At 39.9% G+C, this 23741-nt stretch overlaps 1 protein-coding gene across 6 annotated transcripts in view; it reads right to left on the reverse strand.

Moving 5' to 3' along the window:
* Nucleotides 1-23741, reverse strand: part of FAM168A (family with sequence similarity 168 member A) — a 200096-nt gene that overhangs the window by 131411 nt on the left and 44944 nt on the right. The gene's annotated exons all lie outside the window — the stretch shown is intronic.

Genomic DNA, 23741 nt, shown 5'->3' on the forward strand with positions numbered 1-23741 from the left:
GGATATCATTATTTTCATGTTATCCATGTTGCAAATAAAACCCAACAAAATAAAGAAAGTGAAAAAATTATGCTTCAATCTACATTCTCAGTTCTTTCTTTGGAGATGAATAGCATTTTTCATCATAAGTCCTTCAGAATTGTCTCAGAATACTGTATTGGTCAGAATAACTAAGTCATTCACAGTTGATCATAGTACAGTATCACCGTTACTGTGTACAATGTTCTCCTGGTTCTGATCACTTCACTTTGCATCAGTTCATAAGTCTTCTCAGGTGTTTCTAAAACCATCTGCTTGTCATTTCTTATAGTACAACTTGCTCAGCCATTCCTCAATTGATGAGTATCCCCTCAGTTTCCAATTCTTTGCCACCACAAAAACAGCTGCTATAAATAGTTTTGTACATATACGTCCTTTTCCTTTTTCTCTAATCTCTTTGGGATACAAATTTAACAGTGGTATTACTGGGTCAAAGGGTATGCACAGTTTAATAGCCCTTTGGGCATAGTTACAAACTGTTCTTCAGAATGGTTGGATCAGTTCGCAACTCCACAAACAACGCATTACTGTCCTAATTTTTCCTCATCCCCTCAAACATTTGTCATTTTCCTTTTCTGTCAATCTGGTACGTGTGAGGTTGTACCTCAAGAGTTGTTTTAATTAGCCTTCCTCTAATCAATAGTGATTTAGAGCATTTTTTCATACAACTGTAGATAGTTTTGATTTCTTTTTCTGAAAACTGCCTGTTCATATCCTTTGATCAAGCCACAAGTTCTGTAAGGTTCCCCCTGGCCTTAGCTGAATTTTTCAGCCACAGCAATCCTCAAAGATCATCTATACTAAGGTTACAGAGGGGTTTCGATTTGCACTCAGAGAAATGGCCCACTCTGACAAAATGACAGATTCTATCCAACTTCACAAGAGTTTGGGTTTTATTTGTGCCTTCCACATAACCTTCTCCTGTGTATTCTCTCTCACCCTTGGAAGCATCCACACATTATATTTTCCTCTTCCCAGTAAATGTTATTAACTTGTTATATAGGTATGTTTATTATTTTGACATACGGAAAGGGGGATGACTTTGGAGAGGTCCAAGAATGCTCTAACTTTCCCCATTAAAAAGAATGGAAATAAGTTTTCATTATAAAGATCTTTGCCTTCCAGTTTTTTCCTTAACACATTTTATCCAAATGGCAAAAACATATTATGTCCTGTAGGTGATGGGGAACAAGTTAAGATGCCTGAGTAGGGACAGGTAACATCAGCTCTGGAAATAAGGAAGATTATTTTTCACAGTGTGTTTAGAGCATTTCCTCAAGTTGAGACAAGGGCCTTACTCAAAAAGGGGGAGATAAACCAACAAGACAGCAGAGGCAAATCACTCCCTACCTTAAAAGCACACTAGAACCCAAGTCTTTCAGATGTCAATTCAGGGCCCCAAAAATTAAAAGATCTTTCCCTGCCTCCACCACGACCCACCCAATCAAACCCAATGCACTTCTGGCCTTGACCAAAATGCAGAAAGAAGAATTTTAATGACCTCTTGTGCTTCAAAGTTTACAAAGCACTTGGCACCAACCAACCTTCTGAAGCAAGTCATAAAACTAGTACAGTCCTCATATGATGGATTAGAGAAGGACCTTCAGGGAGACGACCTGCCCAGAGTCATATAAGTAGTTTCTCCTCACACCAAGTCCAGGAATCTTTCAAAGCCAGGGCAATGGTGTTGCTGTCAATAGTCATGACAATTCTATAGATCTTTAAGGATCAAGCACTTTCTTCTTACCTTTATGAGAAATAGGTGGTACTGATGTACAAGGCCTCCAGAGTCTGGTGCCACCCTACCGTCTCAGCCTTCTCTCATACTGTTCCATCCCACATTCTCTACACCACAACCAAACTGCACTGTGAAAGACATGCGCCCCAAATAGTCCTCCATGTTCTCCATATACATGCTTCTGTTCATGTTATTTCTGATGCTTGGAACATTCCCTTTTATCTTTCCTTCTCTTCTTCACCTACAGAATTCCCACCCATGCTTTAAAGCCAAACTCAAATGTCTTCTCCTCCACGAAACCTTCCCTGGTTCAGTCACTACACCCTTCTCTCCTCACAGAGTACTTTGCACCTCTCTGATGCATTTTTATGTATTACAGTATATTATAGTTATATATCTGTGTCATCTCTCTTACTGGAGTCTGAACTCCATGAAGACAAGGATATTTTCTTTAAATTCTATGTTTCCCATTGTACCTAGTATTCTGTACACAGTAGACACTTAACAAAAGTTGGTTTAACTGAAAATCCCATTTACTGATGGTTTATAAAGCTGCATGACTTGCCCAAGTTCACTTAGCTAAGAAAAGTCAGAGATGTGAATTCCAAGTCTCTTGACTCCAAGTAGAACATTCTTTTCACCAACAACACTGCTTGTGTGTTATCTCCTGGTAAAACTCCTGTGACCCAACCTACCAGAGAAGAGTCTACTTGAACTCCACAAACAGAAGGGCCTCGGGGAACACAAATGTGGTGAACGAATGTCTGCTATTTTATTCTATTTCGGATACAATAGGAATCTTATCTACCTGTTGTGTTTTCTCAACTTTCCCTTTAGAGGTGACAAGAAATTAGATATTCAACGATAGTGTAAAAACATGGGCAGAGCACCCAGAGCATACCAGGCTAATGGGATTTCTTGATTGGACTTCTTGACTTAGTCCAGGATTGCAAAGTGAACCTATAAAGTAAAGCCAGATTGCTCAGGCAGGCCAACAAGGAATGTTTTGGGATAAGACACACTATTCTCATCAATGGCCAAGCAAAAACTGGAATCTCCGAGTCTTAGCAAAGCAAAATGAACCAAGCTAAACCCAGGAAGTTGTAGCCTATTAGAATATTTAGAAATTAAGTACTACCCAGTTTTGTATTAGGTTAATTTCATCTTTCACGAACTTCTCATTACTCTACCTTGATGTACTCTTTCTAAATATGCATACCAGCAATCTGAATGAGAAACTCCAGGAGTCTTCTTCCTTGATAGCTTAGAGTATCTGCTTCTACCAAAATGGTCCAGCTACCATGGCTCTCCTTTGTATTGGCAGTAAGGGCATTAAGTTTGCTACAAGTGCAAACATAGCTAATGCCCACCATTCTACTACTTCACATAAATTAGGGCACTAGATAATTGATGACAAGAATTTTAATCAGATTAAACCTACCCTGCAAATAGTACATAGTTTAAGAAGACCACTACCTCCGTGACGATATAAGGAGCTCACAGCTAATGCATGTTCTATGTCGGCAAGTTTATACTGCTTAATTATAACAATACTTTAGTTCTGGTTTTTTGTGTATTTGTTTTCTGTGTCAACCAACTGACAAGCATTTATTAAGTGTTTACTATGTGCCAGGGACTGTGCTAAGCCATAAGGAAACAAAAATAAAATATATAACCAAATCTATCTTATACATGAAGAAGTAGAAGTTACCTCTGTGGTGTGGGTTTGAGGGACGCCATGAATGCCCTCAACCTAAGAAACATTACCCCAATAAATACCTGAAATTCTCTAATGATTTGTTCCTTTCACTTAAACACTGCCCTCTCTCCAACAGTCTTCTCATGAGAAGCAAAGACATTGGTTAGAAGTTCTTTTTTATGACACATAAAAATAATTTTATTGAGAGAGTCCTGTTGGGGACTTAAAGTAACTAATTCTGTTTTGTTAATGTGATTTCACTGGTGTGAGAATTTCCTCCATCAATGTAGCTAATGATCTTCCATACCTTAGTAGATAATCTTTTATCAGTTGCTACAACAAGAAAGAAAGAATAAAAGGTATCTCCTGCTGACCAATGTTGTGGCAATAAGCTTCTTACAAAGTTAGCTAGCCTAGGCTCAGCCTCAAGATGAACAGACATCCATCACCACACCTGTTCAAACCTTTTCTATGATTCTCTGATCCCATAATTCTAAGATTCTGTGACAAGATAATCTGTAATGCAGGTTCAAAATGTAGGTACTCATTCAAATGTGACATGTAGGAGAGAGCTAAGAAAGAACTCACTGTTTAGGCATTGAAAAAAAAAACACTTCTGGACAAAGAAGCAATCACAGGTGCAAATAACATTCTGAAGCCCTTAAAAGGAACAGTTAAATAATTCCCTGGATTTACAGAGAAATGTCAGCATTGGTGCACTGTACCTTCTTGATAGCAGGACATTAAAGTAAGTACACTTTGGCCAAGACTAATAAATCTATAATCAGAACACTTTCTGCCCCAAAGTTTCCCCAGATATCATCTCATCTGGCATCAACCAACCCTCTGAGCTAAGGAAAGTCAACATTAGAACTCTTATTTTTTCAAGAACTCCATTTTTCCAAACCAAGGACTGGGGTCACACAGCAAATTAGTGGTGGACCCAGACACATCGACAAGATTTTCTGACCCAGAGTCCCTACATCAGCCTGACATGCCCCATATCAATATTCACCCAAAAGGCAGCATGATCGCTTGAAAGCACTGGATCTGTAGTCAGGAGCAACTCAGGATTTCCCCTGCAGCGTCAGTAAGGCCAAGTCATCTAACTCCTCTAGTCTTCGGCTTCCTCATCTATTAAATTGAGATCACAAAGCTCGCCATACCTCTCTCGCAGGGTTGTTGGGAAGAGCAAATGAGCTAATAGTGTAAAGTGCTTTGCAACCTTAAAGGAGTTAAATATATGCCAGCAATTTCTCTGTGTTCCTTTTCTATCAACAGGTATGAACTGGAGTAAGGGAGTGTACTGACTTTGAAGTCAGGAGTCTTGGCCTTCAAATTTGGCTCTGTCATTTAGCAGCTCGGCAACCCAGAGAAAATCCCTTCCCTTCTCCAGGCTTCAGCTTTCCTATCTATGAAATGAAGCAACTGAGCTAGATGATCACTAAGGTCTCTTCCAGCCCTAGCTCCTATGATCCATCACCACAGAGCCAGACAGAGCCACTTACCAAAGGTCACTCTCTCTCTCTGATGTGAGGGCCACTCACTTCCACAAGGCAATCCTCCTGCCTTAAATGCCTATAATATTTTTTATATGCACCAAATATTTAGAATAGCTTTTAGAATCACAGAGTCCCAGACCCATAAAGCTTGATGAGACCTTAGAGCATATTTATATTTAGTTCAACCTTTGGTCCAATATGGAAATCCCCTTTATAGCCTCCCTGACAGGTGGTCATTCAGCCTCCACACTTGGGCTTCCCAGTGAGAGGCATCTAATTACCTTATCAAGGCAGCCCATTCCACCCTGGGTCAGCTCAGACTGTGTTTAGGTTCCTGCTTGGACAAGGTGGCAGATTCAGTTCAATAACATCCCACTTGTCTTATGTCCCATCTCCGAAGCCTTCCTTAGGATGATAGGAGTTAAGTCTAGGAAGGACCTCCAATATCAAATTAACTCTCGGTTTTGCAAATGAAGAAACTTGGGCCCAGAAAGGAGACATGATAAGGTCAAGGTCAAAAAGTGGCAAGTAGGAGAGACCCTAGCTTTGAATCCCAGTCTTCTCATTTGAATCCACTCCTGTTGCCATTAACTACATTGTGCTGCCTCCTTTAGTTCTCAAGGGCCCAAGACAGCCTTTCAGATTGGCATGTTCCCTTTAAAACATTGTGATTAAGAGAAGCCTGTTCCAAGTTTCTGTGTGCTATTTTACTGTTTTAAAAAGTAAATAAAAGGCCCTAGAAGATCCAAGTTGCTGGGGGGTTTTTTCAGTTTATAAAAATAGCCAAGGACATTCTATCCAGATGAATTATTACCACCACTGAGTTCTCTGAAGGATCCTAAGGCATAAAACAAAAAATATTTACAAAATTTATTTGTAATGGGAAAGAGCCAAGCCAGGCAGAGCAAAGGAATGCTGCAAAGTGTATAAAGAATTAAAGGCAAAGACAGGTTAAGGCTCCCTGGCCTAAATTTAATATAGTTCTTTATATGACATTAAATAAGTCCCTTCCAACCTTCCAGGTCTCAGTTTCCTCTTTAATAAAATAAAAGAGCTCGATCTGAGGGTTTCCAAGGGCAAGGGCAACTCCACCCATTCACTCCAAGGTTTATGCTCTTTTTCCTAAGGCATCTCCCTTCCCGACATTCTATATCTTAAGATACCTTCCAGATCTGAAATTCTAGCATTGTAAAAAATATATATAATTTCACATCATGCCTACATTGACAAATACCTAAAGATGCATAGGGTTAAAGTGGGAACCGGAGGGAAGAGAATGATACACAGAGACCCAACCATTCAAATTTCTAAACCTTATTTTCCCATTTCATAGAATTTTGGGGCTGAAAGGGAACACTGATAAGAGAAAACTAAGGCTCCAAGATGTGAAGTAACTTCCTGAAGGTCACAAAGCATACCATTAGCAGACACGGGCTTGGACCCCTGGTTACCTGATTATGAGTCCCAATGCTCTGGTCACCATGCCCTGACGCCAGTCTCTGAATGCGGTAAGACTGACTTCTTTCAAGTCTGGATAACGTAATCTCATTCATCCCACACTCTAAAATCCCTTAACCCAGGCTGGAGTAAGGGTGAATGAACTGGAGTATATTTCTTCTTTATACCTGACTCTCAGTTTCCCCAGCTTTCTTCAAGTGTCAGCTAAAGGTTCACCTTCTTTCAAGTAGTCTTTCCTCAAAAGAGGCAGGGTCAAAGGAGCAATAAACCTTCAGACAGCAAAGTATATTATAAAGTAGTTATATGTGCATACATATGTCATATATACATATAACAAATAGCCACTCTCCAATAGGTAGTTAAAGAATATGAACAGTTCTCAAAAGAACTGCAAAACACTAACGACAATGAAGAACGTTCCAAATCACAAATAATAAGAGAAATGCAAATCAAAACATCCCTAAGGTTTAACATCACATCCTACAAAATGGCAAAAATGATAAACGAGGGCAATAGTCAATGTTAGAGAAGTCGTAGGAAGATAACAAACTGGTACACTGTTGGTGAAGCTGTGAATTGGTACAACCATTTTGGAAAGCAATTTGGAATCATGCAAATAAAGTGACTAAAATATCCATACCTTTTGATCCAGAGATTCCATTACTGGGCTTATACCTCAAGGAGGCAATTGATAAGAAGTCTCCATGTACAATAAAATATTTTCAACAGCACTTTTCATGCTGCAAAAAATTGAAACAAAGTAGATGCCTACTGGCCAGAGAATGGCAAAACAAATTATGATACATAAATGTATGGGAAAGGGAAGGGAATAAGCATTTATGTAGTTCTATTATGTGCCAGGCACTGTGCTAAGTGCTTTACAAATATTACCTCATTTGACCTTCATAAAAACCCTGCAAAGTAGATGCTATTATCATCCTCATTTTACAACTGAGACAAACAGAGATTAAATTACTTGCCCTAGGAAATACTGCTACTACATGCCTGAAGCTGCATTTGAACTCAGGTCTTTCTGACTCGAGTCAGCACTCTATCCACTAGACTGCATCACATAACAGCCTGTAATGGAATATTATTGTGCTTTAAGAAATGATGTATGTAATGAATACAGAGGAGCATGGAAAGATCTACATAAACTGATACAGAGTAAAGTCAGGAGAGCCAAGAAAACAGTATTCACTACAACAATGTGAAAGTAAAGAAAAATCACTCTCACACACACACACACACACACACACACACACACACACACACACACACACAAACCACCAAAACACCCAAAAGTGAATGTTGCAAAATTATAAAGAAAAAAGTATGGCTTAAAAGAAGAGCTATTAGAGACACTCCCACCCACTCTTTCATAGAAGCCAAAAGGCCACAGGTCTCCCACTCTGAACATTTTTTTGGACTTTTTCAATGTATTGATCAATCATGCTAATTTTTTTCCTCTTTCTTTTTTTTGTCTTTAAAAAAATACTATTTGTTATGTGGGAGGGTTCTCTAGTGGAGCAGGGGAAAGGATAATAGAAGAAACTATAATGATGTAAAAAAAAAACACGTCAATAAAAACTTTTTTTTAAAAAAAGCCTTTCCCAGTGCTCCTTAATCTTAGTGCCTTCCCTCTGCAATGTGCCCCATGTCTACCTTGTTTATAGGTAGCTCTCGTGTGTTGGCTCCCCCACTAGACTTCAAGCTCCTGGAGGGCAAGGGCCAGTTTTTGCCTTTCTCTGCATCCCCATCACTCAGCACCATACTTGGTACATCAGAGTTGCTTAATAAATGCTAGTTGACTGACCGCTATGGAGATAAAACTCAGAACTAGCCAAGAAAGACTGGTACGCATATTGGAAAATAAGACCTCACACTATCACTCTGGGGTTTCACAGATGCCTGCAATTACAGAATGCTGGAGCAGCAAAAAAGGACCTTCAGCCTGAGATGTTCTGCCACACAAGAGAGATGGAGATCCAGATGGAGACGCTTATGCTGTTCCCTTTATTTCTCTGGTATTTGGAACAGGCACAGCTTCTCTTCCTGCTTTTGTAGCATAGGTGGTACAAGTTTTTTCAATGAAATTTCATTATTTAACCCCAAAAAATGTTCCCCCTTTGCAAATAAAGAGTGAAGAATAGGGTTTTTTTCCCATGTCACATCTTATAGATTTCTCACCACATCTTTGGACCCAAATGATCTGGTCAAGAGTCACATTCCATAGAAAGTGAGGATAATTCTCTGCCTACTTCACAAGATTGTTCCAGTGTTCAAATGAGCTAACAATCTAAGGAGTTTGTAAGCACAAATCACTATATAGATGTAATAATTCTTATTATTGCAGTTAATACATTCAGCAAGACATTACCAAAAAACCTGAACTAAACCAAGAAGAAATGACCCAAAACACAGGTGTTCCACTGTAATTTCTTTGCCCAAGAGGGGAAAATGATCTTACACAGAAAACTTTAGCTTTGATATATTTATCAGGAACTATATTATGAAAAGAAGATCAACTTGGAATCAGTACATCTTAGACCAAGTCTAAGCTCTATTACTGACCCACTCCACTGTATGATTCAACTCCCTTTTCTCTCTTGTCTTCGTTACATGTTCTCAACTATAAAAAGAAGAGATTGTAAAAGAAGATCACTAAGGGACCTCCTTGCTCAGACATTCCATGTTCTGATGTCCATTAGTTCTAACATTCTATAGCTTAAGATCCCTTTCTTTCCTGACATTCTATCCCAGATCCCTTATTTAGTACTACCTGTATGATTATGGGTAAGTCAGTTGACTTCTCTCAGCCTCAGTTTCCCTATGAGGCAGCCAGGTGGCACAGTGGATAGAGCACCAGGCCAGGAGTCATGAAAGACCTGAATTCAAATCCTACTTCAGAAACGTACTACCCTGGACAAGTGGATCTTGGTTTGCCTCAGTTTCCTCAGATAGTAACAGCACCTACCTCCCAGGACTGCTGTTGAGGCTCAAAAAAGAAAATATTTGTAAAGTGCTTATTAACACAGTGCCTGGTATGTAGTAGGCACCATTTAATGATAGCTATTATCATAATCATTATTATCTATAACATGAGCAGTTTGGTCTAGATCAGGGGCTCTTAACACGATTCATGAATTTTTTTTTAATATTTTGATGACTACATTTCAACATACTTGGTTTCCTTTGCCCTCCCATGTATTTTATACATCTCATACACCTCCTCATTTGCCATCCTGACTGCACTCCAACTCTTCCAGCTGACATTTTATGATTCTATCATTTAAACTTGGGTTTACTAAATATTTTTTCCTCAGTGTTTTCAAGCCTGAGCAACTGAGGAAAGAAAAATGGAGGAAATTCAGACCACCAATTATTTTTCACAATGTCTCAAACTTCTTCCACATCTCAAAGAAAAGGAGCTGTATGTAATCATATACAAAAGGTTGGCAATATTCTAACTGTGTTCTGGGCTAAAGGAACAGAAGTGTGAGTCATTCAGTGCTCACACCAGTCAAATTAAGAAACATTTATTAAGTGCCCACTATTTACCAGGTACTGTGGTAAACACTGAGCATACAAAGAAAGGCAGAAAACGAAAGTCCTTGCTCTCAAGGAGCTCACAATCTAATGGAGGAGAAAACATGCCAACAATCACGTACAAAAAAACATATAGGCAAAAACTGGCTAACCTGGAAATAATTAATAGAAGGAAGGCATTATTATTAGGAGGACTGGGAATAGCTTATTGCAGACTCTAGCTGAGACTTGAAGGAAACCAGGATGCAAGGTAAGGAGGGACATCATCCTATGTTTGGGGGAGAGCCAGTGAAAATGCCCAGACTCAGCAGATGGCGGAACAGCAAGAAGGCCAACCAGCATCACTGGATCACAGAGTATGTGGGGGAGAGTAAAGTAAGGCTTAAGGAACAAGCAGCCCTAAAGGGGTCACTTTTCAGAGCCCAGGGAGATGCCAGAGGCAGGCTAAAGCAGCCCAAGACTACCATGGTGACATTGCTCCCCTGCCAGGCTCAGCACAGGAATAAGAAGAGATCTGGAATTGTAGCCAAAAAGAACTGGAGAGGAGTTCTGGCGCTGTAACTTACTAGCTGGGTGATTGTGAGCAAAGCACTTCATTCTCTAGGGCTTTCCTCATATACATTTGCACTACTGCTTTCACAAGTTATTAATGAGCATTTCAGAAGCACTGAAAGCTAGGTACCGCACACACTAAGCACTGCAGACACAAAGAAGGCAAGAACAGGGTCCCTACCCTCAAGAAGGTCACATTCTAATGGAGAGGACACTATACAAAGAATTGTGTATATGCAAAGCATGCACAGTACCAATGGGAATTAATCTCAGAAGACATATTATAAGAAATGAACTTTGCAAACTGTAACACACACAGGAAATGTGAGCTATGGTTATTATTGTTATTGTTAGGTATGTACCTCCACAAAAGTCCTTTTCTGATGCCATATTGGTATAGCTATAAATAACACTAACTCACATTTCTATTGTGTTTTTCTGGACAATCCAAAGCTACGACATAGATCACAAATTCTGAACTATCCGATGAAGTTGGAAAGGCTTTAAATAGAGGCAAGCAACTGGGTATCTATCATTTGAGGACCAGCCTAGGTGCAGAAAGGCTCATCACCAGAAGATTAGACAACAGGTGATGATTTAGTATTTTTGGGCATAGTCAACACACAGACAAGAATGTGGTCTATGTTTGTGGAAGGAGTATCCATGCAAATGAAACCAGGGATCTAGAAGTAGAAAGGCTTCTTACACCCACCAGAAATGAAGCTCCTGTTAATACTGCAAATGTCATGGTATAATTTAATTCTTCTCCCTTTGTCACCGTCTCTAAATTGCAAGCAGCTTGAGAAACTTTGATTCTCTGCTTCAACAACAATTTTCAGCTATAATAATAATAACAACAACAATAGCTAACAGTGCCTACAATGTGCTAGGCACTATGTTAAGGAATTTTAAATTATATTTTGCTTGATCCTCACAACAACCCTGGGAGGTGGGTACTCTTACTATCCCCATTTTACAGATGAGGAAATTGAGGCAAATAGAGGTTAAGTGACTTGCCTAGGGCCACATAGCTAGTAAGTGTCTGAGATTGAATTTTAACTCAGATCTTCCTAACTCCAGGCCCAGTGTTCTATCCACTGTGCCACCTAACTGCCATTTATGCAGTAACTTACCATTACAGAGCATTCTGATATTCACTGCTGGATATCATTTATTTCTTATTTGCATTATAACAGCCCAGTGAATTAGACAGGGCAGATTAACAACCCCATTTTACATAAAAGGAAACTGCAGCTTAGAGGAAGGGAAATGACTCGCCCAAGGTCACAAGATGGTTAAGTGACACAGCTAGGAATGAAAGGGATAGATATTAAGGAACTTAATAATCCAAAATTCACATTTTCCTGGAGAAAATTGGGGTTTCAATAAGCAAAGCAACTCTATCAAGGTCACAGAGTGATGCCTGTAGCCCTAGTTGTTCCGTCCTGGACAGGGGCTCACTCCAGGCACTGGCCTGCTTCTCCTCACCCGATGGTTTCTCCACCTGGCTTCCTTCCTGCTGTCCTTGATGTCCCACACCCGGATGGTCTCAGGCCAACAGCCCAAACCCTACTTTCAATCTGCAGCTGGTTGCCTATGCGGGGCTTCGTTACACTGGAAGCTGAGGCCGAATTACATTCATGGAAGGGTTATCTACAGATGAATTAATCATGGGAGTTGCAATAAGTTGGGAGTGCAAAGACAGCATCTGTGTGTCGGTAAACAGATGGCATTCAGAGGACGCCAGCTTCAGCTCGTGTCTCATTTTCCTAAGGCAAGCAGGTTCAGGTCAGCAGGTAGGCCGGCCCTGGAGCGCCTACAAATATCTGGCAGTCAGCCAAGGAGAGGAAGAAGGGAATGCAGACACTGTGTATTTTGATAATGAATGAATAATCTAGCAACAGCTGCAATTACCTGCTTCCCAAGTCCTTAATTTCTCACCAACTCATCAACTTCTGCGTTTCTGTTCTTTGCAAAGATACATTTCTCAGCACAAACCTGGAGCTCTCTAAGCCCAACGCCTGGCACTCAGTAAGTCATTCAGTACATACCTTTCTGGAATCAGACCGTTAAGAGCTAAAAGGAGTCAAATCCAACTCCAATGAGCAGTTACGTGACATTTCCCATCTCCTGAGTTTCAGCTTTCTCATCTATAAAATTGGGACAATAACACTTTCAGCTACTTAACAGGGTTATTCTGATGATAGGATATGTGCCCTCACAGGTGGTCATTCAGCCCCTGCTTAAATGTCTCTAGTGACTGGGAGCTCCTAACTTACCCAAGGTACCCTGCTTTTTTGGAAGAGAGCTCTGACTCTGGAAAAATTCTTTGAACTGAACTGAAATGTGTCTCCCTCTATTTCTACCTACTGTTCTTTGTTCTGCCTCCTAGGGTCACACAGAGTAGAGTCTTTTGTTTTGGACATAAGTAGAAAGAAAAGAGCTATGAAACAAAAAGTCAGAAAACCTAGCTAGAACAGTCTCAGTAAAGCCACTGATGAGATGCGTGATCTTAGACAAGTCATTTCTCCTAATCTGAAAAAATGAGCACATAGGACTACATCAGGGTTCATGAATTTTCTTCTTACTTTATGCACTTAAAAACATTATTCTGAGGAAGGGCCCATCGGCTTCAGATCACCCTTCACAACTAGAGAGTCTATGTCCTAAGATCCCAGCTTTGACAGTCAATGGTTTATATTTGAAGACTATGAATTTGTATCCACAAACAGACACAATCATTGTAAAACATTTCCACACCTGCTACTGAGTTGGATTATCATCCTCATCATGCAGATGTAGAGAAACTGAGGCTCAGATAATTTAAGCGACTTCCTCAAGGTCAGTTACCTAACAAGCGAGTACAAGAAGAACTGAATCCCAGGTCTTAGATACTGCAAAGAAAGCTTCTTTCTGCTGTACCACATGCCTCCATACAATCTGCAGACAGATTAGAGTTTAAACCACTTCCTTTATATAATACTTCCTAATAAAATCCTACCAACTCAGAGGCAGAGACACACAATTGTGTCAAGTATACGAAGTTCAACTACAGCTCCACCCGAAGCTCTACAGCAAGCTTACCTGTGATAAGTCATTTAGTCTCTTAGGGCTTCAATTTCCTCACCTCTAAAATGGGGACAATAATATCTGCATGCCTCACAGAGCTGTTTGAAAGACCAAATGAGATTAACAACAGCTGGTATTTCCACAGCACTTTACAATAAGGTTAAGTTATGTCTGGTATTATTAACCCAACTCTATGGAAAGAAGGAAAGAAGGGGAGTGATCTCACATGGACACACAACTAGCAAGTGTTGGGGTAGGGACTTTAGACACATATTTTCCAGCTATGAGTCCTGTGCTCTTTCCATGACATCATTTGGTTTTTCAATCAAGTTATTAACAAACTTTGAAAAGTAGAAGGTATTATACAAATGTAAGGTGCTAGTGTTGTCAATAGGAGGAGCATGGGTCAGGAAACCTTGGTTTCCATTCATAAATCAATCTTGCCCCTTAACTAGCTGTGTTACCTATTCTTCTCTCCAGACCTCATTTTCTTCATCTACCTACCTCCCCAGATTGTTGAGAGAATCAAATGAGACCACATACATAAAGCATTTTGCAAATGTAAACCCAACATAAATTTGGAGTATTCTTGTTTATTAACAAAATGAGTGTTAAGAGGAGATTATCTCCAAATTCCCTTCCCCCTCCCATATTATATGAGAAGGTCTTGCCCAGCTCTAACATTCTGTTTTGTGTTCTAATAAAGGTTCCTTCACATTCTGACATTCTTGGTCTGGGGATTTCAATTCTGAACTTTCTGATGGCTTACTATATCAAACTCTAAAAAACATGACAACTTAAAAAGCTAACATTCTACTTTCACTTTGCTATAATTATTATGACCCATCTGACAGGATTCTAGTACTCCTGGAGCTAACATTAGTATGATCCCACTTTGGTGTTTGTACCACGTGCTTGCTCAACAATAATCAACAATGAATTTGTCAAGTTCCTCCACAAAAGGCTATTATTTCTACTCCAGGACTTGACCACAGTCTCCTGTCTCTGTAGATGCTTCACCCCTTAGTTAGTCATTAAATGCAAATGAAGGCTGTCAATTAGGTTATGACAGAATAAATTCTAGAATATGAATGGAATGAAATACTATTTTGTTATAAGAAATTGCGAAAGGGATAGTTCCAGAGAAACCTGGAAAGCCTTGAATGAACTGATGCAAAGTGAGAAGAACCGCACCAATTTCTGCAATAACAACAACATTGCAAAGACAAATAACTTTGACAGACTTAAGAACTCTTTTGGATGCAATGACCAATAAGAATTCCAGAGAGCTCATGATGAAACATGTTACCCCACCACCTGACAGCTGTGATAGATTCAAGATGCAGAATATGATACATATTTCTGAACACTGGAATTTGTTTTTGTTTGACTATGTATTTTTGTTACAAAGGTTTTGTTTTTATTTTTTCCAATAGGGGTTAGGGTTCCTTTAGAGATGCTTGTTGGCTGGAAAGTAATAAAATGTTTTTTAAAATGCCAATGAAAAATTGAAAGATGCCATTATAGGCTCTATTAACATACTAAGAAAGAAATACAAAAAAATTACAATATCCTCATCCAAGCCTAAATTTGTTTTTGTTTTTGTTTTTTTGGCCAATTCCACCCACCCATTCTAGTTCTATCCTCTGGGGCCCAAAATGAACAAATCTAATCCCTCTTCCACTTGATCCCCTTCCAAATGCTTGAAGGCTGTAGACAGCTATCTTGTTCCCCTTCAGTGTTCTGTATTCTGGGCACTCAGCATCAAGGAACATACCCAGTCCCTTCAATGTTTCCTCATATGGCATGAATTGGAAGGCCTTCACAGGATGATAGTGATGATGATTACTGCTGACCTCTTTCTCCTCTGAGCTCCCCAAATCACAAGTCTGTCTTTCCCTATGATCCTGATCACATTTTGCCTTTTGTACCCACCAGTGTCTCATTTCTGCTAAGGTGAGAGCTGAATGGCCAGTCTTAGGCAAAGCAGAGTGGCTTAACAAAAGTCAGCTCAACTTAATAAATACTGATTAAGCCCTTTCCACCTCAGAGGGTCCTGTAGCGGGCATACAAAGCCCCCCAGAAAAAAAGCTCCCAAGAGGTTTATAGTCTTCCAGGACAGATGTGATAAAAATACACATGAATGTGATACAAAATAGAATACAAGAGGCCAAAGGAGAGGCCAAGATAACTTCATCTAAGAAAATGTGAGCAGAAAGAAGGATCACTTTGGGGGAAGGGAGAGACCAGAGAAAATTTCACAGAGGTGAAAACAGCAGAACTGGGTTTTGAAAAAGAGGATTTCCAAAGGTGGAGTTAGGGTGTGGGGAAAGTTCATTCAATACATGTTCCAGTTCGGCTGCGACAAACTATACAGAAAGAAACCATTAAGGAGGTTATTTTAACAGTACAAGTGAGAAATACCGAGAAGTAATAATAGCAAATGAACACATTTGTATAGTATTTTAAGGTTTGCAAAGTGCTTTATATGTCATTTGACCCTTACAACAGCCTTGTGAAGCAGATTCTATTATTCCCACTTTATAGATGAGGAAATTGAGGCTGGGAAAGGTTAAGTAACTTTCTCAGGATCCCACAGCTAGTAGGTATTTGAGCCAGAATTTGTACTCAAGACTTCATGGCTCCAAATTCAGCACTTTATCCATGGCACCTCCTCACAAGAAGGATGTGAAAGATGCTGTGAAGGTAGAAAAAACAGGACTTGGAAACTTACTGGACATGAGGGAGTGGGAAGAATCAAAGGTGACAGATTTCAAATATGAGTAAAATCCCACCTTCTACGGGAAGCCTTCCCCAACTCTTCTTAATTCTAGTGCCTTCCTTCTGTTAATTATTTCCTATTTATTCTGTCTATAGCTTGCTTTGTATATATTTGTTTGAATATTGTCTCCCATTTTAGACTGTGAGTTCCTTAAGGGCAGGGACTGTCTTGCCTCTGTATCCCCAGCACTTAGCACAGTGCCTGGTACACAGCAGCCACTTAATAAATGTTTATTGATTCTCTCTCTTTCCCTCCTTCTCTCTCTCCCCCTCCCTTTCTCTCTCCCTCTCCATCTCCTTCTTTTCTCTCTCTCAACCACTCTAGATCTCTCCCCTACACACTTGGCATATTCAAATTTATTCTTTATTTGCTTTTGCATTTGTCTTCCGCTACTTCATTTTTAGGTCCATGTCTTGCTTCATCTTTGGATCCCCAGAATCCAGCATAAGATCTTGCACAAAATAAGCATTTAAAATTTTTTTAAATTGGATTTGACATGATGTTTCATCCAACCTATTCTAGGTTTTCCACTCAGCCTTCCAGAAGTTTTCTCTGCAGATATGGCTGCCATACAGAACTCGCCACCAGGATTTACTTTCAAAGAACTCCATCTCAAGTGTGACTTTTCTCTCTATTCAGGCCCTCATCCCCTCTCGCAGACTACAGCCATAGCCTTCTAACTGGTCTCTCTGCTTTAAGTCTCTTCTTCCTCCTTCAATCTGTCCTCCTCTCAGCTGCCAAAGTGACCTTCCTAAAGCACAGATCTGACCATGTCACCCTCCTCCTGCCTTGTTAAATGAGTCACCAGTGCACCTCTATTTCTTCTAGAATCAAATAGAGTGTCATGTAAAGCTCCTTTATAATGTGGCCCTTCCTACCTTTCCCATCTTCCACACTTTACCACAGCTCCACGCACTCTGTGATCTAGCTATATTTGCAGCTCCTCACACATGACACTCCATGTCCTATCTGCACACCTATGCACTGGTAATCCCCATTCCTGAAAAGTTCTGCCTCCTCACCTCTGCCTCTTGGTTTCTCTGGCTTCCTTTAATAAGCTCAAAGCCCACTTTCCTAAGAGGCTTTTCGAAATCCTCCCCTCCCCCAAGCTATCTGTTGATCCTTTCCCTTTCTGATTACCTTCCATCTACTCTGTATGTACCTCGTACCTCTGTGTACCTAGTACTCTGTGCACCTAGTAACATACATGACAGCCAGCACTGGTTTTTGTCTTTCTTTGTAACTCCAGCACTTAGCACATTGCCTGACACATAGTAAGCCCTTGATAAATGTTGTTGGCTGACACTCCATGTGATTTCTGTTCATGCCTCTCCATAACTTTTCCTTATCTAATTCTTTAAATAGCATAAGTTATCACAGAATTTAGAGCTAGAAGGAACTTTAGAGATCATTAAATCCATTCCATCATTTTACAAATGAGGAAAATGTAGCCCAGAGATTTTTGCTGACTTGCTCAAAATAACACAGTAAGTAACAGAAGCAGAATTCCAACTCAGGCCCTCTATCTCCAAATTCTGTTGTTACACTACAACAAACATCATAGTACCTCAAGGAAAGAAAAGAGAAGCTCTCCAGACCTGAATGTGAAACAAAGCTCTGATACTTCCTAGCTGGGTGACTGTATCAAGTAAGTCACTTAATCTTTCCCACATCTTAAAAAAAAAAAAAAGCAACCAGAGATACACCAGGACTACCTCCTATGGTTGTTGCGGAGGAAGCTTTGTAAACCATAAGAAGCTGTTACAGAAATGCAAGTTATTTTTTAAAGGATATAACCTACCACACAGTCCACTCCCATGATGGAGAGAGGCAGAGGTCAGAAATAGTTATCTCTATACTTGGCTACTCTCTAGTTTAATGAGGAAAGCTCGCAAGTGCTTGGAGACAGAAGATTTGGGCTTGGAACCCCATTCCCACACTTACTACCTAAGTGACATTAGGCAAGCCCCCCTTCCCAATCCTGAGATTCAGTGTCCTCTTCTGTAAAAGGGCTATGTTGGACAAAAGGATCTTCAAAGTCCTCCTTCCCCCCCAACTCTGACCTTCTATGTCTTAAGTCCTTTCTCAGGGTCATTCCAGATAGAATATTTGAGTTCCAACAAATAAAGGAAACAATACCACCTCACTCGTGCTATTGAACAAGTCCACAGCTATGTCTACAGAATTAGTCTCACTTAAGGAAAGTACACTTGTGTAGAGGCACCAGTTGGTGGGAACTAAGAGAAAAGAGGAGCTAAAGAGGAAACTAAAAACATGGAAGGAAGTTTTAAATAGCAATACAAAGGCCTGAATGTGGAGGCACATTAAAAATAGCTGAAAAGCAGCTGGCACAAACAGACCAAGCCTCACAGACTGATTAATAAGCATCAGGGCCATGTGCTAACAACACATTCAAAATAATATGTTCAACAAAAGAAAATACAGACAGAAGATGTGTCAGTGGTCTGGAACCTAAGGAAATGGAGGAGTCTGATTCAACATTTATTAGGTGCCAAGTGTGTGTCAAACCTATCAAACAAAATTTAGGAAAAATAAATGGGTTTGTTCATACTATATTTTATTCACTATGGGTGTGTGTGGTGTGTGTGTGTGTGTGTGTGTGTGTGTGTGTGTGTAATGCAAAAGCAGGTTTGTAAAAAGGCAAGGGGCTGGGGGCAAAAGACTTAAGGCCCTCCAAGTAGGACTTCACTTCCCAGGAGAACAGTGCTTGGGTTCAAAGGGAACTTGATCACTGAAGAAGAAACAGAAATCCTAGAGGAAGAGGAAAGAGCCCAAGAGGAAGCTATGTGGAGAAAAGAACAGGACACAATATCTAGGAAGTCCTGCGCTGGGGGCAATGTCCTCACTCTGAGCCAGAGTGGAAACTGGGCTTGCCTTGTGGGAGGTCAGGCTGCTGGTTAGGAGGAGATGAGGCATCAGAAGCACAGAACCTCCTGGAGCTGCAGCCAACGCAAAGAGAAAGCCAAGGACTGACTAAGCACCAGGGCTCAGGGAGGCCAAGATGGTGCACTGCTCCCCTCCAGGGAGGAATCTGGATATAAAGGAGAATTTCTCTCTAGACTTTGATGGGGAAAAGGAGAAGGGGAATACATCCATTTAGGGAATGTTTGCTGAGAATGTTTCTATGACATTCATTTCATTTACTTTATTGCTCCAGTTTAATGCCTTGACTGAATCTGTGCTGTGCTTCAACCTAGGTTTTTGGTTAACATGATATGAATACCTAACCCAAGGGGACTGTAGAAACTCTGTTTCATACTGGGGGGCTTAAGCCTCCATTAAGACACACTTCTTTATAAAATACTTTACAAGGGACTTGGTAATCAAGAGAACTCCAGAGAAGAGTAGAAATTGGACTTTGCGTAGCCCATATGTTGTCCATACCAATTCTGTAGCACTTCTCAGATCTCCACCCTTAACAAAGGGCCTCAATATCACCCAACTACACTGCTGAAATGTCCTCTTAATAGTTGTTCAACCCCCATTCCCTCATCCTCTCCAAGCCATCCTTCATACGCTGCCACAAGAAACTTCATCATGCCCAGATCTAAAGTTTTCAAGAGAGCATTCACTACCCACTGGATAAAAATCACACTTTTTAGCCTGTCATTCAAGGCCCTCCACAACCTTGTAAGAGCCTTCCTTTCCATTCCTACCTCACATCACTCCCTTCCACACCTGTATTTCAATCAAGCGGGGCAGTATAACCTAGGGATTAGATTATTGGATTTAGAGTCAAAAGGCCTAGGTTCAAATCCTGCCTCAGACAGTAACTGCCTGTGCGACCTGGGCCTCAGCTTCCTCATTTATGAAATTTCAGAGGTCCAGCTTTCAGTCTCTTGTACCATGATTCTGAGTCATGCCCAGCACTTTCTCCAGCTCCCTGCATTCACTTATTCCCTATGTATGGAATGTCCTCTCTAGCTACCTACTCAATTCACACCCATCCCATAGAGTGCATTTCAAACACTATCTGATCCATGAAAACTTCCCTATTCCTCCTTCTAGCAAAGACATGCAACCTCACACAGAACTTTATGTATATCTCTCTGCTGAACACATCATGCAAAATTGTATATGAATTATTAACTTACCTCCCTATAAGAATGCAGGTTTAAATGGGCAGGAACCATGGTTTCATTAAGCCTTGCACCTCCTCCAGTGTTCAGCCCAGCAGTGTGCACACAGATGATGCTCAGCAAATGTGTCAGCAGTGTCAAACTCAAACAGAAACAGGGCCACTAAACTGTACATAAAGATCCCTGTCTGCCACATACTGACTTAGAAAACTAGATATTAACATTATCTGTGCTCTACTGTATTTTTACTTATTTTTAAAAACACTTCCTAATTACACTTTAATCTGGTTTCAAAGGAATTGAGAGTATTCCTTCTGTTTTGACACCCTGGATTAGATGACCTCTAGGGTCCTTTGCAACACTATTTTCTGGTCTTCTTTGCTGATCTTCTATAGGTCTTTGGAAGAACAAATGTCTATACATGAAATGGCATCTGTGTTAAACAGACAGTGGGCTGGATCTCCAACCCTCCAAATGAGCAGGAATTACACTCACCTTTCAACAAAGGACAATAAAACTGGCCCAAAAGGAAAGCAGGGCAGGCCTACACAAAGCCATTAGGCTCAATCGGCATTACTGACTCTGAGAGTGAGTATGCAATTAAGAGAATTCCACTGTTTCACCAGGTTCCTGTGGCCCGTAGTGAAGCAAAAGCATGAGAGAGGAGCTCTTAATTATAGAGGAAACCTCCTCCAAGCCAGTGACAGGTGTACAGGGCTCCAGCTGAGTCCCAGAGAGTTGACAACAACATTTAATTCCTTTTGGTTTTTTCCAAAAACAATTAAGTTTGCATGCAATTAACTCAGAAGTGGGCTAGGAAGATTGGTGGCCATATTTCAAGGTTTATTACCTCTTTTCCCTGAAAGACCCACCAACTGGGTTTTAAAGGATTAACAGAAAAACCAGATGGTTTAAGCTCCCAATAAGCAAGTTACAGTGATCAAAAATGATAATGGCTGGGACCAATTTACAGTTTTTACTGAGCTAGTTTTCACTCTGCCTGGATTGCTGACATATCCCTTTTTTATTTTAATATGTTTTTTAAATAAGATTCTTTTAAGTATGCCATTCTCATTAAGGAATGAATTTCCCTCTATTTCCCTTGGTTGCCACAGGATATATGCAAAGAGTTTCTGTCTGTTTTTAATCAATAAAACATAATTAAAGTGAGATAAGAGACATTCACTTATTTATTTCCTGAGTGATAAATGATGGTAGATACATTAACATCAGGGTAGCCTAATAGGCCAATTATAAAACATTTTTCAAAATCCCTTTGAAATATTCCTTCTCAAGTGGTAGCTTATTTTCTGTTCCGAGTCTGACCTAGAAGGATGAAACTTTCTGGTAGGCTATTGTGAGAAAAGCACTCTATAAACCAGGGCTACATATCAGACCAATTAATATTAGACTTAAACCACAGGATTTGGATTCTAAATGCTTTACAGTTGCAACAGTATAGTGGAAAGAATGTTAGCTTTAGAGAAAAGAGAATGAAATTTTGGTCCTGGCTCTACCACTTTTTAGACTGAGTTCAAGTCATTTGTCCCTTCTGAGACTCAGTTTCTTCATCTGTAAAATGGAAATAATCATTATATAATATTTCATTTCTGACACATTCTGACTATGTGATCTTGAAGGCATGCTACTAAATTTCTCAAAGCCCTAGGCAACTTGATAAAACTATATTTTGCAGAGAAGCTACTGACCTGCATCTGGGGAGGGAGTTTTTTCATTAAAAGTTCTCTGCATTCATGAAATTTTTTAAAAAAATCTAGACCAAAAAACAAAAACTGTGCACTACTGACTTCACTCAGTTGTTGTGAAGTGCTTTTTTCAAAGATTCATTTTTTTATTTTGAGATCCAAATTCCCTCTCTTCCTCCAGCCCCTTCCCACATCCATTGAGAAGCCAAGCAATATGATACCCATTTCTATATATATATAGTCATGCAAAACCCTTCCATATTAGCCATGCTGTGAATAAGAAAAAGAACAAAAAAAGTGAAAAAATTTATACTTCAATCTGCATTCAGAGTCCATCAGTTCTATCTCTGGAGGTGGATAGCATTTTTCATCATGAGTTCTTTGGAACTGTCTTGAATCACTGAGTTGAACAGAGTAGCTAATCCTTCACAACTGATCATTGTACAATATTGCTATTATTTTGTACAATGTTCTTCTGGTTCTACTCTACTTCACTTTGTATCACTTTTTATCAGTTCATATAAGTCTTCACAGATCTTTCTGAAACCATTCCCCTCATAATTTCTTATAGCACAATAATATTCCATCACAATCATATACCACCACAACCTGTTCAGCCATTCCCCAATTGAAGGGCATCCCCTCCCATTTCCTATTCTTTGCCACCACACAAAAAAAATCTGCTATAAATATATATGTCCTTTTCCTTTTTCTTTGATCCCTTTGGGACACGGACCTAGTACTGGTAATGCTGAATCAAAGGGTATGCACAATTTTATAGGCCTTTGGGCACAGTTCCAAATTGTTCACCAGAATTGTTGGACCAATTCACAACTCCACCAACAGTGAATTCATGTCCAGGTGAGAGGGAACGGGCACTGGAACTAAGAGGGCAACTACGTGAGGAGAAAAAAGATGCTGTGAAGACAGAAATGACAGGACTTGGAAACTGATTGGATATGTGGAGTGAGGGAAGTGAGAAATCCAGGGTGAGATTGGGAACCTTTGGCTAGAAGGACAGTGGTTCCCTTAAGGGTAGTAAGTTTGTCAAAGCCAATGCAACCACAATTAGAAAGAAAGCAGAAAGCTGGGAAATAATTTTTATAACCAGTGTTTCTGAAAAAAAGCCTCATTTCTCAACTATATAGAGAATTGAGTCAAATTTATAACAATAGAAGTCATTCCCCAATTGATAAATGGTCAAAAGATATGAACAGGCAGTTCTCAGATGAAGAAATTAAAGTTATCTATTGTCATATGAAGATGCCCTAAATCACTATTGATCAGAGAAATGCAAATCAAAACAACTCTGAGGTACCACCTCACACCTATCAGACTGGCTAATCTGACAGAAAAGTAAAACAATAAATGTTGGAGATGTGGGAAAATTTGGAACACTAATGCATTGTTGGTAGAGTTGTGAACTGATTCAACCATTCTAGAGAGCAATTTGAAACTATGCCCAAAGGGCAATCAAACTGTGCATACCCTTTGACCCACAAATACCACTACTAAGCATGTAACCCAAACAGAGCATCATAAAGGGA

The sequence above is a fragment of the Phascolarctos cinereus genome, unplaced genomic scaffold (assembly GCF_003287225.1).
Source record: "Phascolarctos cinereus isolate Bilbo 61053 unplaced genomic scaffold, phaCin_HiC Scaffold_726;HRSCAF=1367, whole genome shotgun sequence".
Taxonomy (NCBI): Eukaryota; Metazoa; Chordata; class Mammalia; order Diprotodontia; family Phascolarctidae; genus Phascolarctos; species Phascolarctos cinereus.